The sequence below is a fragment of the Rhinolophus sinicus genome, linkage group LG04 (assembly GCF_036562045.2).
Source record: "Rhinolophus sinicus isolate RSC01 linkage group LG04, ASM3656204v1, whole genome shotgun sequence".
Classification (NCBI taxonomy): domain Eukaryota; kingdom Metazoa; phylum Chordata; class Mammalia; order Chiroptera; family Rhinolophidae; genus Rhinolophus; species Rhinolophus sinicus.
Window position 1 is genome coordinate 107,326,956 of NC_133754.1, and position 12,885 is coordinate 107,339,840.

Consider the following 12,885-nt stretch of genomic DNA (forward strand, 5'->3'; position numbering starts at 1 on the left):
CACAAGAAAATTTGAAGGCTAGCAGTGTGTTAAGGAGAATAATGGTCCCTGAAGATATCCACATCCTAACTCTCAGAATCTGTGACTAAGTTAGGTTACATAGAAAAGGACAATTAAAATAACAGATGGAAATAAGGTTGCTAATCCACTGGTCTTAAGACAGAAAGATTACCTTGAATTTTCTGGGTGGATCCAATGTTAATCACAGAGGTATTTAATGTGGACGTGGGAGGCAGAGCAGGAGATGGTAGTGAAATTTGAGGATTTGACTCCCCGCGGAGGGCTTTGGAGACAGAGGAAGGGAAACAGGAGCCCAGGGATACAGATGGTCTCTAAAAGGTGAGTAAGGCAAGGAAACAGATTCTCCCCTTGAGCCTCCAAAAAGGATCACAGCTCTGCTGACACCTTGATTTTAGCCCAGAGAGACCCGTGTTGAATTTCGGATTAACAGAACTATAAGATAATGAAGTTGTATTGATTTAAGTCACTAAATTTGTGATAATTTGTTACAATAGTAATAGAAAACAAATACAAACAGAATGAAGAAATAAGCTTTAAGTGGACTAGTATTAAATAAAATTTATGCAATAGCCAAAATTTGCGTTACAAAAATTTTTATAAAAATTGTTAGTATTCTAACAATACTTAATCTATATATAATAATTTAAAGCTCCAATTAGATAAGTTACTTTGCATTTAAGAAAAATGTTTAAAGGTTTAAAGATAAGCATTAGACAAATAGCTAACTTGTTTTAAAATAATTTATGTTATAGATGGCTTCCTTGAAAACATTTCATTCACATTCATTATGAGGTTGGGGAGGCAACAGAGGGGAGGCAGGGTGGCAGGGATCACTTTGCAAATTATGCAAATGTCTAACCACTATGCTGTACCTCTAAAACTAATAAAAATAATATTGAACATCAACTGTAATTGAAAAAAAACTAAGTATGACAGCATTAGAAAAAGTTTGACAAGGAATGGGCAAGGGTGATCTCATTAGTCAAACTACAGTTATGTGAAAATTTAATAAAGTTATTCAGACCAAATTCCACTTAGCTAACTGTGTGACAAGAAAAAGCAAGCAATATTCAATTTCAGATGTAGTTTTAACATTCAAGTTAAGAAGATTTCAGGGGATCTATCTAATCATCTAATTTGGTTTCATCAAATTTTAGCTGTTCCTTGAAAATCATCATTGTACAGAAAAATATTTTATATGATATATATTATACAATATATATTATATAATACATATATAATATATATTTTAACAGACTGCTAGTAGGACAGTCATTGAGGTTCTGTGCAGTGTTAGGAGGTGCGGCATGGCATCTAGAATCATTGATAATATTTAAACCAAATAAACTGTCATTAGGCTATAACACAAATATAATTGTGTTATGTAATAACTGAGTCACTTAAAAAACTACAGCCCAAAAGTCACACATTCATGGGATCTTTTGGACCATATCACAGTAATCCAGTTGATGACCCAAGTTATCATCTTAACTTCTCCCAATAGACTTAAGTTCTCAGTACCCCTAACTGTCCTGTGGCCCTGTAGCTGTTCTCTCCCAATCCCTTACCTTCAGTTTCTCAGTAGATCATTTCCAATCTCAGACCATTAACCTGACAAATGACGTTTGGTTCCTGTCAAAGCAAATTAATGGATTGATACAGCCTTGCTCTTAGCAAGCCTTCCCCTACTTTTATGCCTTCTAATCCTGCATATGAAAGCCCAATTCCTCTGGAAAACTCAGACTCTTCTCTTGGAGGCAGGAGAGGGAAGAGGGTTGGAGGGGAGGCTGTGGATAAGCATTTAAATTTTGAAACATTTACTTCTTTACATTGGACCTGCTTTAAGTCATAAAATGTAAACAAAAATACTCTAAAGACTTTATGTTGCAATTTCATTGGCAATGGGAAGAGACATATCTTGTAATACAAACTAAAGCAGAAAGCCAAGTTGAATGAGCATATTGTATCTGTCCATCCTGAAGAAACACAAACTATGTGATCTACTCTTACTGTTTGGTTATTGTTGGGGGAAGAGCTGTTATTTATTTTCTTATTTGTTTATGAGAAAGGCCAATTTGAAAACATCAAAACTTGACCAATCTTGGGTTTGTCCAAAATGAAAATCTTCTTATCTTCTGGCCACCATGAGAAGTTCTATGATTGGAGCATCTTCAATTAAGTTGTTTACTCTGAAAATGGCATCACAGGCTTATGAATTGTGGAGGAACAGAGTTACCACCATGAGTCTGCCAATTATATTCCATGTTTCCAAGTCACACATGTTTCTTGTAACATTTGGAAGAAAGTTTCTGAAGAAATGATAGCTGAACCATGTCTGTTCGCTGTGAAAATGAACCCAACTCTGAAGCCTACGACTACAGTTGGAATTGTGTTCACTAAATGAGATTTTCTAATTTTTGAACAGTTTTGGTAATGATAAAAACTTTGATAACTTTCAAAATAGTCAAAAGTTGGTTTACCAAGAAAAAAATGGTACTCTGGTCACATGTGAATATTCTGAGATGCTTAAACAAATAAATACATACATCTGCAATGTTTTTCCTGCTCTGGTCGTCCTACTGTGTTACCCTGAAAATAACACCCAGCCAGACCATCAGCTCTAATGCGTCTTTTGGAGCAAAAATTAATAATAAGATATACTAAAATAAGACCAGGTCTTATATTAACTTTTGCTCCAAATGATGCATTAGAGCTGATGGTCCAGCTAGGTTTTATTTTCGGGGAAACATGGCATGATTGGTGACCACTGTCCTCCATGTTTGTATCAGAGTCACGCTGAGCTCCACCAGCTGGGCTGGAAAGTGGTGTGTCCATCACAGTGAACAGAGACACTTCCCTTGAATTGCTGCTGTTACATGAGGTTTTTTAACGCTCAACTGTGAATTCTTTCCTGCTTCATAGGAAGCCAGCCTTATTGACAGATAACAAAATTTGAAAGGCTTAACTGAACTCTAGATAAGACAACCAAACAAGCAAACAAAGTAATTTTATGAGGGAAGAAAGGGCTACATTCAAACCATGTTGGAGAAGTAATTCTCATGCAAAGCCTAGTGGTGGTAATTTTAGGCTTAGGAATTAGAGAAGCATTTCTGCTAAAAACATTTCAGGCTTCTGTGAACACAGTTGAGAAAGGTTTGGGAAAAGGAGACAGCAGCACCCAACTGTGGCACATTGATGTGTTTTGCCTGTGAGGCTTCAGGAATGACAAGTCACAATTCATTTAAAAGTGTGTCTTGCACATGCATATGATCCACACACTCTAATAGAAATAAAGAAAACATACAAAGTCTTTGTCTTCATGGTTTTACCTTTGAAAGGGTGGAAAGCAAGATAAACACAATATATTTATAGAATCAGAGAGTGTTAAGCGACACAAGAGAAAGCGTGGTAAGGCATTGCGTGGGTGCTACATTTGGACTGGGAAGTAAATAAAATTCTAGCTGAGCGGGATTCTTTCGGGAGAGATCATGGAGGAGCACACCTGTGGGCACATCACAGAGGAAGAGCAGAGAGCTTTGTGTTGATGGCCACTCTTGTCGACCACCCTGCTATTCCACGTGGTCACGCCAGCCAAACAGCAGCAAACTTCACAGGGAAGCTTGCCTCTGAAAAAAAGTCATGTGTATTATCACTAGATGTATTTAATCCTCCTTTTTTGTTTGTTTTAGCAAATAACCATTTTGTAATGATTCTTATTTTAAATATAAAATCAAACAAGAGCGCAGAAAAAAAATGACAATCATTTATATTGCTGTCATAGGGACTTACCCACTGTTAACATTTTAACATATTTTCAAGCATTGAAAAAAAAATACATCTATATATATACTTTAAAAATCACATAAACAACAATAAATTATCATGTTAAAAAATAACATATTACAGTAAACCCATAGTCTATTTGACCCACTTAATCCCAATCTCTTTCCTCCCAGAAGCAAATCATCATCATGAATTTGGTGTCTTTGCATCCAGCCCTTTTCCACACTTACAAGCGTGTGCGCATGTACACACACACACACATACACATACACACACAGTAGTATCATTTTATGTATGTTTTAATCTTGCATGAGTGGTAGCATACTATTTGCCTTTTTCAATAACTTTCTTCTTACCCTAAATAATATATCATCATGCTCTATCAATGTTGACACAAGGCTATACTTCATTCCTTTTAACAGCTACTGTATGTAGAATTTCATTTTCATAGGTTTGTGTATGTGCGAGTGTGTGTATGTGAGTGTTTACCTATGTGTGTAAGTGCATGTGTATGTGCACGAATGTACATTTCATGTAGTGGCCCTGATCAATAAACGAGATATAACATGAAGCAATTTTAATTGTCCTACACTACCTTCAAATATGTTAGTTGAATCTATTTTTCTCATCATTTAATAGTTCCAATATATCCCATAATTTGCTGGTAAATTCATATACTAAACTTCACTTCAAAATCTCAATATAATATTATATAGTATTTAATCCTCAATCCTATCCCATTCTCAGTACAAGCTTGATCTGAGACCCTGACTTCCTGAAACGGGAAGGTACCCTCCTCCACCTTTGGGCCCTGGTTTCTTCCCCTTCTACGGCGCCTCAACTCCTGCCATTAGCAGAGCACCCCACAAACTTCTTGTGGCTGTGATCTCCTGACTATCTCCCTCTGGCCCTTCTCTTGTGTGAGGTCCTGAGGCACCACTCAAGTCTGTCTTGCTATTTCATTCCTATTTCTTCTCATGCCCAAAAAGGCACATAAGCAACTCCCCAACTCTGCAATCCTGGTGAACAGGGACTGAATACCAACTTCCCTTCATGTAGACACACTATTCTCTAGGATCTCCCCCTTGAGCTCAGCCCCTCCTTGGGCTGAGTGTATGAGTAACCTCTCACCAAGAGCAAGGTGTTCTCTGTGACCCTGAAGACTCTCCCCACCCTCTAGCTATCTGCTAACACAAGTTGAAAAGGGGAAGTGTGAATGGGCTAGGAGTAATGGTGCGGAAGTTGGAAGGATGGGTTATTTATGTTCTTAAATTAAAATTTATTGGGGGTGACAATTGTTAAAATTACATAGGTTTCAAGTGTACAATTCTGTACTACATCATCTATATATCACTGTGTGTTCACCACCCAGAATCAGTTTTCCTTCCATCACCATATATTTGACCCCATTTACCCATTTCTATCACCACCCTCTAACCTTGCCCTCTGGCTGTTTCTTTATTTGTCTGTCTTGTTCCTTTGTTGCTTTCAGTTTTATATCCCACATATGAGGGAAGTCATTGTTCTTGACTTTTTCTGTGTGACTTATTTCACTTAGCATAACAATCCCCAAGGATTATTCAATTTAATAACCTACCCAAAAATGGATGAGTTATTAAACTGAGTAATCCTTGGGGAGGATGCTTGTATGGGACAGTCCTTACCTTCTGTTGTATTCTGCAGTGGTCCCTAGTGCCAATTCAGAAGCTACAGGAAAAATTTCCCTTCACCTTTGTCCATTTCCCTGTAAAGAACATTTAGGTAATTTTTATTGTTATTATTACAAGAAATGTTTCACAGATTACCCTAGTAGAAGTTTAATTGTGCACATATAAAATTATAGAGATGAAAGAGTAGACAATGTTTTGATTTTACAAGATACCATCAAATCACTGTCCAAGTGACTATTTGGTGACTATTACTCTCACCAATATCTTGAGATAATTCATTTTTTACTAACATCTTTAAAATGTTTTACATTGTCAGATTTGCCGTTTTGCCAGTCTAAGTGGTAAAAACTGGTATCTTATTAGGGTTATCATTTGCATTTCTTATTGTTAATTTTTAATAATTGTTTTATTTTTCAATTACAGTTCACATACAATATTATATTAGTTTCAGATTAGTACAACATAGTGATTAAACATTTACATAGCTTATAACGTGATCATCCCAATAAATCTAGTATCCATCTGACACCATACATAGTTATTACAATATTATTGACTATATTCCTTATGCTATACTTTACGTCGCCATGATTATTTTGTAACTACCAATTTGTACTTCTTAATCCCTTTCTCTTTTCCACCCACACCCTAACCCTCCTCCCAGTTGGCAGTCATCAAATGTTTTCTGTATTTCTGAATTTGTTTCTGTTTTGTTTGTCCATTTTGTTTCTTAGATTCCACATATAAGTGAAATTATATGGAATTTGTCTTTCTCTGTCTGACTTACTCCATTTAGCACAATACCCTCTAGGTCCATCCATGTAGTTGCAGATGGCAAGATTTCATTCCTTTTATGGCTGAGTAATATTCCATTGTATATACGTACCAACTCTTCTTTATTCGTTTATCCATCTACAGACACCCAGGCTGCCTCCACATCTTGGCCTACACATCTTGGTAAGCAATGCTTTAATGAACATATGGGTGCACATGTCCCTTCAACGTGGTGTTTTGAGTTTCTTTGGATAAATACCCAGAATTGGGATTACTGGGTCATTCTTTGTCTCGTTACAGACTTCGTTTTAAAGTCAATTTTGGTATAATACTGCTACCCCAGCTTTCTGTTTTGTTTTTTTCATTTCCATTTGCATGAAATATCTTTTCCATCCCTTTACTTTCAATCTGTGTGTGCTTTTTTTTTTTTTCATCTAAAGTGAGTCTATTGTAGGCAGTATAAGTAAGGGGTTTGTTTTCTTATCCATTCAGCCACTCTATATTTTGATTAGAGCATTTAATCCATTTACATTTAAAGTAATTGTTGCTAGATATGTAGTTATTGACATTTCATTAATCATATTTTTTCCCTCTTCCTCTTCCTCTTCCTCCTCCTCCTCCTCCTCCTCCTCCTCCTCCTCCTCCTCTTCCTCTTCCTCTTCCTCTTCCTCTTCCTCTTCCTCTTCCTCTTCTTCTTCTTCTTCTTCTTCTTCTTCTTCTTCTTCTTCTTCTTCTTCTTCTTGTCCCTCTAACATTTCTTGTAATACGGTTTTGGTGGTGATGAACTCCTGTAACTTTTTCTTGCAGGGAGCTCTTTGTCTGTCTGATTCTAAATGATAGCACTGCTGGGAAGAGTAATCTTGGTTGTAGGTCCTTACATTTCATCACTTTGAATATTTCATGCCAATCTTTTCTTGCCTGAAAAGTTTCTGTTGAGAAAGCAACTAACAATCTTATGGGAGCTCCCTTGTAGGTAACTAACGGCTTTTCTTTTGATGTTTTTAAGATTCTCTGTTTGTCTTTAATCTTTGGCATTGTAATTATGGTGTGTCTTGGTGTGAGCCTTTTTGAGTTCATTGTGTTTGGGACTCTCTGCATTTCCTCACCGTGTATGTCTATTTCCTTCACCAGGTTAGGGACGTTTTCCATCATTATTTCTTCAAATAGATTCTCAATTCCTTGCTCTTTGTCCTCCTTCTGGTACCCCAATAATGTGAATGTTGGTGCATTTGATGTTGTTCCAGAGGCCCCTTAAACTCTCCTCAGTTTTTTTTTTTTTTTTTTTTGGATTCTTTTTCCTTTTTGCTGTTCTGATTGGGTATTTTCTGTTACTTTAACTTCTAAATCACTGACTCAAGCTTCTGCTTCATCTACTCTATTGTTGATTCCCTCTAATGTAGTCTTTGTTTCAGTTACTGTGTTGTTCATTTCTGACTGTATATATATATATATATATATATATATATATATATATATATATATATTTCTATCTCCATTTTTATGTTTCTTATCTCTTTGTTGAATTTCTCACTGAGTTGACCTATTCTTCCCCTAAGTTCATTGAGCATCCTTATAACCAGTGTTTTGAACTCTTTGTCTGGCAGATTGCTTATCTTCATTTTGTTTAGTTCTTTTTGTAGTTTCTTGTCTTCTTTCATTTGGTACATATATTTTTGTCTCCCCATTTTGGCTGCCCCCTGTGTTTGTTTCTACGTATTAGGTAGGGCTGCTATGTTTCCTGGTCTTTGTAGAGTGGCCTTATATAGTAGGTGTCCTGTGGGAGCCAGTGGCACAGTCTTGTTGGTCTCGTAAGCCAGGTGCTCCAGGTATGGGTTGTGTGTGCCCTCCTGTTGTAGTTCAGCCTTGGTTGCTGTTTGCATATCAATGGGAGAAATGGACCTCAGACTGATTTGTTGTGAGGACTGGCCATGTGAGGACTGACTACAGTGTAGGAGCAGTTGTGTAGGGGCTGACCCTATGGAGCAGAATTTGCTTTAGCAGGGTACTGGTTCCTGCCCAGTCTGCACTTTGTGTTTGTCAGCAGTGAAGGCAGCTGAGTGGTACACCAGCTTGGTTTGAAGCCAGCCACTAGGTGTGCCAACCCTGGGGCCTCATGAGAGGATTCCTGCCTCAGGCCAAGTTCAGCTGATGCCCCGATGCTGGAGCTCAGAGTGGGTAAGTCCATGTGCCGGCCCTTTAAAAAGAACACAGGCCAGCTGCTGCTAGTGCTGGAATTGGGACTGCTCAGCATGAGTTACAGGACATGCTGAGGCCAGATGCTGCTTGGTTGAGTTTTGTGAACCTTTGAGAGATTTTAGGATATTCAGCAGTATGAGCCAATACAGACTGTTTGTATGGAAAAGCCAATGGAAGTGGCTTGGGTGGTCTGCAAAGTGGATGGAGTGTGGTTTCAGGGAATCACCAGGGTGTGGCGAACTGTGTAAGCCAGGTTGATGAAGACTCAGATATGGTGGCTCCCTGTGTCTGCACACTGAGAGGGGTGAGGCCTCAAAAAAGGAACAGTGGATTCTGCTGGCATTTCTATCTGGAAGAAAGCTGTCCCTCCAGCCTTCACTCCGAAGCCAGATAATTTAATTCCTCCCTGTATGTCCCTGGCACCTTTTGAGTTGCTACCCCAGTGCTGGAACTCAGAGTCAGTAAGTTCATCAATCAAATAAGTCTGTGCATGGGCCATTTAAAAAGAATGCCTGGGACTCCAGCTGCTCTTCTTTTCACTCAGCTGCAGTCCCTGGTACTTTTTTTGGGGACTTCTCTTCCAAGGGCTGGGACCCTGGGCTGGGGAACCTGGGGATCAGGCCTCTCATTCTTTTGCGGGGACCTTCATAGCCAAGATATCCCTCCCAAGTTTTAACCCCTACACTTTGGTGTGAGACCATCCAGTTCTATGTCTCTGCCCTTCCTACCAGTATCCAAGTGGCTTTTCAAATATGTGCTTAGTTTTAGCTAGACTGTTCAGTTAGACTTATGTTCAGCTGGACGTCAGGCTATTCTCAACGGTGGTTGTTCTGTAGTTTAATTGCAATTTTGATGCTGTCATGAGAGGAGGCAAGTGCAGTGTTTACTTACTCTGCCATGTTGACTGGAAATCTCATTTGCATTTTTTTAAATGACAGTGATTCTGAGACTCTTTTGACATTTATCAGCCATTTTGCTGTACTTTTATCCATTTTCACTTTTTTCTTTAACGTTTGTGTTCTCACTGATCTGTCAGAGTTCTTTAAGTATCTTGGATATTAATCCTTTTTTACCTACATTAAAAATATATTTTTTCAACATGTTTGTAAAAATATTATTTCTGTGTCTTGTTTTGTGCAAAGTATTAGCTTGAAGTAGTTATGTTCATCAATCTTGTCTTTTATAATTGTGCGAATCCTTTTCTATCCTAAGGTAGTAAGACTATTATCTTTTACTTTTTAAAATAGAATTAAAGGTATTTTTTTTTCACATTTATTTATATTGTCCACTTGGAAATTATTGTGTGTGAATTGTATGAGGTTGAGTTCTAACTTTATTCCACATGGAAAGTAAATTGTTCCATAGTCATCCATGAAATAGTCAAGTCAAGATTGCTCTCTCTGTTTGTTATGTAATCTTTCAATCTAACAATTTTCATGCGTGCATGAAGTTGTTTCTGAGTTTTATAATTAATTTCATTCATATATTGATCTATTTCTATTTCAACAATGACAACAAAAGCCTATTTTCAAGTTTTTATTTATGCTGAAATTTGGTATCTATGAAAATGGGCTGTAAGCATTAAAATTAATAATAAAATTTCACAGATTTTTTTCAGTATAGCCAGAAATAACTCAAGGCTTCATTTATGTGATGTAAAACATTTCATAAGAGATCGTAAGACTAGGATAAGAGAAAAACTAATATAAAGAGCTGGAAAGAAAAAGGCAAAACTCTCAATACTTGTGGGTTACATAAAATTTAGGAAAATGAGTTTTAAGAAACAATATGAATGCACCAAGTTTGCTAGTTACAAGATCCATACATATAAATCAATGTTTTTATACTGAAGACTAATAATAAATATAGTAATAATGTAAGTTATAAAAAAATAACTAAATCAATGGACTGATACAACTTTCTAATGTTTTGGAGGCTCGATATTTTGGAGAAATAAAATATATTCAATTAATCTTACTATTAATCTTACAATATAATTTCTTCATAGAACATCAATATCATAAAAGAACAATATAAAAATTGTATTATATTTACTGTATATAACATAGAAAATGAAATAATTTAGTAAATAATAGAGTAAATATATAATTTAGTAAGTCATATTAAATGTTAATACAATTAGAATTAAAATTATAAATCATATAGTTTAGTAAATAATATAGTAAGTATAGCTTTGCTAAATTATGCTGTAATATAGATTATCTGCTTTTATAGATAAAAATACAAAAATTTCAAAGTATCGGCAAATAAAATCCAAAATATATTTTCTAAGAAGCAGCATATTACAAAGGCAGGTATATTATTTTTAAAAAGTATTCAGCAAAACCCGCTTTGAAACCAATATGCATTTCAGCCAGATTTTTGTGTAAGTTTATAAAAGTAAATAAGTTTGTTTTCAAAGCATAGAATCATAAAATTGAATCATAATTACTGTGGTCACCATTAAAAATTGAGTAGTTAATATATTTTTCAACTATGTAACCAAAAAGTTGTTTCATACCAAATTAGTCTTACTTGTCAATAAATAATTACTATCTATTCAATATCTGGTCCACCATGGTGATTATCTACTTACACCTCATCCAGCTTGATGAGTGTTGGTGGAGTGACAAGTACATTCTTATGTATCCTGGTTCTAGATACGTAAGCTACACATTGTGTCAGGAGATTTTTTAGGCTAAAATCACAAATCTCAGGCTGCTGTCAGGATTTTTTGACATATTTTCCCCCTAAATTTGTTATATAGAATTAGAATAAGGGAAATATTAAAAGTATCTGATTCTTCATGTTGTCAAAAAAGTGACATTTCACAATAATATTTTTTTGATAACAAAGAGCATTTAGAAACATATTTTTAAAAAAATCTTTAAGAAAATCTTTTAGTGATATTTCCCTTGCTCAGTGCTTTAGTGTCAATTATCGTTTTCTAAGGTAATTGAGTACCCGAGAGATAAATTTTCATTGTAAATATGAGAAAAGAAGACTGCATTACCGTTTTGATCCTATCAGTCTCATTTATTCTGGCACTCACTTCTGTTTATCTTGCTGAGTGCAGCCCACCATCAACCTTCATGTAAAGAATATGTAAAATAGTTCAACTTTTCCCAGTAGAATTTTTAAGGAATAATTTTAACTTTTTGGGAATAATCTGTACTATTCCTAGGCATACATACTTTTTAAAATGTGGAAATTGACAAGATATTAACAAAGTTTTCTCTAACTGTACCAGTGATGCTATCCAAAATTTCTACAAACTATTTTTTAATTAAGTGCCTATAAGTTATTGTTAAGAAAAAAAGTCATTACTATCTGAGAGGAGTAGCACTGTAAGATATTACCTGCTCCTAACACCTTATTGCAGTTCAGTGTACATCTTTAACTAGCCAGTTAACCTATTATGAACCAAAAAGAAGAGAAAGGAAGACTGAGGAAGGGCACCATTGTCCCCGATGGGTCAGTGTAAAGGCTGTGGACATCAGCGCAGGGTGCCATTGAACCCAAGGTACTAAAAGGAGGACAGCATGAAGAGATATTAATGCAGACCATTTTATAGGGAGACGTCCCTGATGTCTATTCTACATAAACACACACAATCACACAGCGCATCAGGCAGTTGTGGATTCGTCTTCTTACAGGGGAGTTTTTCTATGTCTAACAGACTCATGCACTTCAATCGATGTGTACATATATTTATAATTAATTGGGATGAATCTTGAGTTTCTATTTGATTAGGAAATGTAACAGTGAACGTCATCAGCACGTGTAAAACATATGTAAAGAAGTCTTAAAAATTTCATCAAAACACCTTTATTGCATGTCGAGATTCAAATAAAGGGGCTGGAATTCTGCTTTCTTAGCCATGGTCAAGGACACCTGACTGTAGTGTCACATATGGTAACTTTGCTTTCTGAAGCATGTAAATAATGCCAGTGGAGAGGACATTCAAAACCCAGCTGAAGCAGACACTGTTGGTGGCCAAACACACCTAGTGCAGACAGTGGTCACTATCTGCAAAACCTTCTGGAAAACACTTGACATCTTCCCAACTCCAGAGCCTGTCTCAAGGGCCAGTGCATCCTCCAGCATTACAGGAGTGTCCTTGGCCACCATGAGGGGAACCCTGCAGTGGACTGGGAGGTGATTAACACCTTGAGTAACACTCAGCAAATGAGGGTGAAGTCAGTGACAAGTGGCCCAGGCTCCCACAGTCTGGCATGTTCTGCATGGTATACCAGAGGGTCCCAGAGGCAGATGTCAGCCTCGTGCCCAAGTGGTAACTGTCATTGACACGCATGTCAGTCACATCCTATGTCTCTGCCCCACTCCCTAACTTGGGTTTCCAGGAGTCACCCCTCAAATAAACTATAGACACCTAATTCCTTGTCTTAGGGTCTCTTTCTGGTGAAGCCTAAACTAAGAC